We start from the raw sequence: 6,372 nt of genomic DNA on the forward strand, positions 1-6,372 counted from the left end.
ACAGCACACACACTCATATGCACACACACAATATATATACGATATATGATAATTTTACTTAAGGTTGTTGTGCCATTGATTTTATTTATTCATTTTAAAAGAAAGTGGTTTTCATTAGATGTTCTAAGCACTTATAAAGTAAATTTTTTTCTTTAATTCCTTCAGAGAATTATATCCATCCAAATAAAGGATCAAAGGACTCAAGTATGGTGAGATATGAGCGTGGCTGTTTCTCTTGTTTCAGTCTGATAGCTTAGTCATGTGTTAACCACATGAGAAAGTCTGCCTGTATATGGATGGGGATAACAACTTTTCAAAGGGAAATCCCAATGCTTATTAATCAAATTTTCCTGTTATGAATATTTTCAGATATTTGAGCATATTTTTCCTGAATGCTACAGTCTGAGAGGCCAAGTAACACGAATAGTAAAGAAATCATAAAAAGACTGTCGGTGTCATACTTTGGGTCTTGTTATGATGAAGATTCACAAGGATAAGCCTGGCCCACTCATATACTGGATGCCATTTCTGGACACTTTGAAAGTAGATAAAAATCATGAGAGTATTGAAACAAATGAAGGCACTAGTCATGGCTGCAGTTCTTCACCTTTCACTGGTAACTAATTAACTGATTCATTCAATAAATAATCCTGGTACTGGACTTCTTTCAGCAAGACATGACGATGCAAGGTGCTGCACATGAAGAGTATAATCATAGATAATTAAGATTAGGTTTCTGCCTTTAGTACTGCTAGTTCAGGAGTAGACTGATATCAGGTGAATAAATATTAATAACATAAGGTTGAATGTATTATGAATCATAGCAGATTATTAAGAAATCTAAGAAAAATATGGAGTATGGAAATATCACCTGGGTTTAGGGTTTGAGGGTGAGTTTCACCAAGAAGTTCATCCAAACGGCAAGGTCAGACTGCCAAGGAAATGTGCCCAGTTCCATCTTCTTCAGAGACATTAGGAATACATTGTGCTAAATTCTTTCCACAAAGAGTCCCCAGGTCTTTAATGGGAACAGGTTGTCTTCAATTAGGATGCCATCACGAAATCATCTTCACACCATTACACGGTTATCAGGTGCCAAGCAGTCTGGTTCAGTTACAAACTCCTTTTGGTGAGGTCAGTTCAAGTCCTGAAAAGTGGCTCTCTTGTGTTTCCCGAGCCCATAAGTCTATAGTCTGCAACTTCCACTGACTACCATCTTTTCAGAATCAGGAGAAAAAGCTCTTAATAATAAAATCTTCTTTTGTTCCTAATTGTTGATAATATTACAAAAGCTTGACAAGATGAGGTTTGGAATAAGACATGCTTAGTTGTGGCCCCTACTCTGAAATTTACTAGCTGTGTGATGTGAATAAGTTTAATTTACCCATCTACACTATTGATTGTTAACTCATAAAATGAACATTAGATAGCATATGATAGGCGAATTCCTGGCACAGAGTAAGCATCCAATAACGTTTACCTATTATCATGATAATAGCATCATTGTTACTTAGCTGCCATGCAAGACTCCTCCATATTTAAGGCCAGGTGTATAGTTCCCTTTGCCTATAAATATCTCCAGTGATTTTCCACTTCCCCAGGTCCGCTCCCTTTTTATACCCTGTTGAAATCCAATCTTATAATTCCTACAAAGCATTGTTTTGGCCCTCAATTAAATACTTATTTGGGCAAATGCAATTTCACATTTGCTAGTCTAGTGAGAGAGTTAGTAAGTGGTTTAAAAAAAAAAAAAAGAGGGGCGCCTCGGTGGCTCAGTCGTTAAGCGTCTGCCTTCAGCTCAGGTCATGATCCCAGGGTCCTGGGATCGAGCCCCGCATCGGGCTCCCTGCTCGGCGGGAAGCCTGCTTCTCCCTCTCCCACTCCCCCTGCTTGTGTTCCCTCTCTCGCTGTGTCTCTCTCTGTCAAATAAATAAAATCTTTAAAAAAAAAAAAAAAAAAAGAGAGGATAAGATTAAGCCATATGAGTTATTTCTAGCACCCTAATTTGAATATGGAAGAAATACAATCAATATGATTGGAAGAATGGATAGGCTGCCTACATTCAAATTATGGTATGTGAATTTGGGCAATTTACTCCACTTCCCCAAATCTTAGTTTTATCATGTGGAAAACAGATATTAAGCATAATATTTCAGAGGGTGGTACCCACTGATCTGAGACCAGCTTTTTCAGCTTGCTGTAACACCCTGTGGTATCAACGGTGACATCACCACCATAATCCACACCATCCATTGTACAGCAAAGATATACCATGACCAGTTACTTCTGGAACAGTGATTTGATTGAAACAGATTCTCACTGAACATTTTAAGCTTTATCTCATTTGAATAATATGTACTTAAATATTACTTGATATTTACTGGGCTCTGCAGTCAGGTGGCCTGGATTCAAATCTTGGCTTTATGAATCACAATTTCATAATTCTGAAAGTTTTATTCAAAAGATAGATGATTCCAGCAAGGTATCTGATGATGGATTTTCTCAGGAGTTTCAGAAAAGAATTACTGGCTTTGATGTCAATGCACATTAAAATTTGTTATTTCTCTTTCCCAGAGACTGGAGATTAGGTATATTAAAAAAAGAAGAGAAAGAATGACAAACAGCATTGTTAAACTGAGCCAGGAATCTGAACACTTTGATATAAAAAGACAAATCTTATCAGACTAAACATGGGTGGTTGCATGTCTGAGCAGTTTCTAATCACTACCATCACCTTAGAGTAACACAGATTTCAAAGCACTTCATAAACCTAAAATAGATTTGTTATTCCAAATAGTTTTCATGAGAGTATTGATGAAAATGATACCGACATTTAACTTTTCTTTAAGATGTTTCTGGAAAACCAACTTATCTCTCCAACTTCAAGTAAATACATACCACACCACCATCATCTCCCGTCATAGCAACAATCCTAGAAAAGTACTGTTGGACACTAAATAGAAAGCAAAAGTGAGTTTCTAGAAACCTCATTCAAGCCACTTACCTGCAGCTTTTAGGTTATACTGGATTTCATGCTTCTGGACAACCATAAGGATGATAGGCCCATCTTAAGAGAGATTGGAGCTTTCCTATCTCTACTTAATCAATCACTTATTTATTTAATCATTAATGTAATCACTGAAAATTTATTGAATGGTTAGGATGGCCAAGGCACCACACTGTCCCTGTGATCGCTAACAGACAAACAAATTCTGCTTTTTGTTTGTTTCCACAGTAAAATAAAGCTTTTTGTGAAGCGCTTCCAGTCTAGACTGGTAAATTTCACATAAGATGAGTTCTATGTATAGAAAGGGTTAGGGAATATTTATATAAGGAATACATGAATAGATACTCTTAGTACCATAAAATACAAAATTTGGGGAAGTATGTAGAATAAAAAGTGAACCCCCTTCAACTACACCTTCAGTCAATGTTCCATCTAAAAATCATACACCTACCTGAGATTTTTTGTGATTTAAGATTTTTTTTGTGATTGAGATTTTTTTGAGATATAGATATAGATAGATAGATGATAGATAGATGACAGATAGATAGATAGATAGATAGATAGGTTTATAGGTTTGTTTTAAACATAAATCAGTTTGTGCTATAATATAATTCTAAAATTTGTTTTCTTCATATCTATATTTTGGAAATTTTTCCCATGTTGGTATATTTAGCTGTACAGTTAACTCTTGAACAATGTGGGGGGGTGGCTAGGGGCACTAGCCCCCACACAGTGGAAACCTGTGCACAACTTTTTTTTATTTTTTAATTTTTCAGTATAGTTGACACAAAATATTACATTAGTTTCAGGTGTACAGCTTAGTGATTTTTTTTAAAGATTTTATTTATTTATTTGACAGAGAGAGACACAGCGAGAGAGGGAACACAAGCAGGGGGAGTGGGAGAGGGAGAAGCAGGCTTCCCGCTGAGCAGGGAGCCCGATGCGGGGCTCGATCCCAAGACCCTGGGATCATGACCTGAGCCGAAGGCAGAGGCTTAACCACTGAGCCACCCAGGCACCCCCCAGCTTAGTGATTTGACAAGCTTGTACATTACGCTACGTTCACTACAACTGTAGCTGCCATCTATCCTGTTACACTGCTATCACAATATCATTGATTGTATTCTTTATGCTCAGCTTTTTATTCTCGTGACTTACTGATTCCATATTTGGAGGCTTATATCTCCCTCTCCTCTTCACCTATTTTGCCCAACCCCCAACCCCCTTCCTCTCTGACCACCATCAGTTTGTTCTTGTATTTATAGTTCTGATTCTGCTTTTTCTTTGTTTATTCATTTTTTTAGATTCCACTTATGAGGGGAATCATATGGTATTTGTATTTCTCAGTCTGACTTATTTCACTTAACATAATACCCTCTAGGTCCATCCATGTTGTCTCAAATAGAATGATGGGATTTTTTTTATAGTTGTGTAATATTCCTGTGTGTGTGTGTGTGTGTGTGGTGTGTGTCTGTGTGTGTCTGTGTGTATCACATTTTCTTTATTCATTAATGTATTTATGGATACTTAAGCTGCTTCCATGTCTTGGTTATTGTAACTAATTGCAATAAACATAGGGATGCATATATCTTTTCAAGTTAGTTTTTTAATTTACCCTGGGTAAATACCCAATAGTGGAATTATACAATAGTTCAATTTTCAATTTTTTAAGGAAACTCCATGCTGTTTTCCACAGTGGCTATCAATTTTCATTCCCACCAACAGTGTGCAAGGGTTCCTCTTTCTCCACATCCTTGACAACACCACTTGTTGTTTCTTGTCTTCCCAATTTTAGCCATTCTAACAGGTGTGAGATAATATCGCATTGTGGTTTGCATTTCCTTGGGGATGAGTGATGTTGAGCATCATTTCATGTGTTTGTTGGACATCTGTATGTCTTTTTTGGAAAAATGTCTATTCAGTTCCTCTGTCCATTTTTTTTTATTTTTACTTTTTATTTTAAAAAAAAGATTTATTGGCTACATGTAGGAGAAACACATGCATAAGTACTTCCATTTTTTAAAAGAATATTTTATTTATTTATTTGACAGAGAGAGAGAGAGAGAAAGCGCAAAAGCAGGGGCGTGGGGGAGGGAGAAGCGGGGAGCCTGATGCAGGAATCGATCCCAGGACTCCAGGACCACGACCTGAGCTGAAGGCAGATGCTTAACTGACTGAGCCACCCAGGCGCCCTGCATGAATACTTTCAAAGAGTATAAGGAACAAAAAACTTAGTTCTTTCTTAAGTAAAAAGTTAAAACATGGCTGAAATAAATGTCAGTATTAGATAATTACTTAGAGTACCTCTGTCCATTTTTTAATCAGATTTTTTGTGTTGAGTTGTATAAGTTCTTTATATATTTGGATACTAACCCTTTATCAGATATATCATTTGCAAATATCTTTTCCCATTCAGTAGGTTGTCTTTTAGTTTTGTTGATTGTTTCTTTTGCTGTGCAGAAGCTTTTTATTCTGATGTAGTACCAATAGTTCATATGCTTTTGTTTCTCTGCCTTAGAAGACATAACTAGAAAAATATTGTTATGGCTAATGTCAGAGAAATGATTGCCTGTGCTCTCTTCTAGGATTTTTATGGTTTTAGATTTCACATTTATGTCTTTAATCCATTTGAATTTATTTTTGTGTATGGTGTAAGAAAGCACTCCAGTTTCATTATTTTGCATGTAGCTGTCCTGTTTCCCATCACTATTTTTTGAAGAGACTATCTTTTCCCATTGAATATTCTTGCCTCCTTTGTCATAGATTAATTGACCCTATAATCATGGTCTATTTATGGTGTCTCTATTCCGGTTTATGTGTATAACTTGTAACTCCCTTAAAAGTTAACTGCTCATAGCTCACTATTGATCAGAAGCCTGCCCAATAAGATAAGTAGTCAACTAACACATATGTTATATGTCATATGTATTATATATTGTATTCTTACAATAAAGAAATAAGAAAAGAAAATGTTATTAAGAAAATCATAAGGAATATTCTTCTTTTTGTTTCTTTATTCATCTTTTTTGTTTTTCAAATTGCACATGAGTTAAATCCTATGGTATTTGTCTTTCTCAGTCTGACTTTAACATAATACCCAGAAGAGAAGTAAGTCTTTTTGTGTCTTGCTTTATTTTGTTAGCTTCTAAAATTTTATTCAGTATCTCATTTGTAAAGTTGGAGATAAATATAATTTGTGCATGTGTAAGATGAGGTGGGCTTAGTCAAAAGAAATAAAATTGCTTAAATGAGAATGCTCAAATTTGGGGTGTATAGATTTTAAACACCCTTATTTTGATAATGGGTTTATTTTATGTATTTTTTTACTTAAAAAAGGTTCTGAATTTATTATTGAGCATTATAGA

Source organism: Halichoerus grypus, chromosome 4 (assembly GCF_964656455.1).
Source record: "Halichoerus grypus chromosome 4, mHalGry1.hap1.1, whole genome shotgun sequence".
NCBI lineage: Eukaryota > Metazoa > Chordata > Mammalia > Carnivora > Phocidae > Halichoerus > Halichoerus grypus.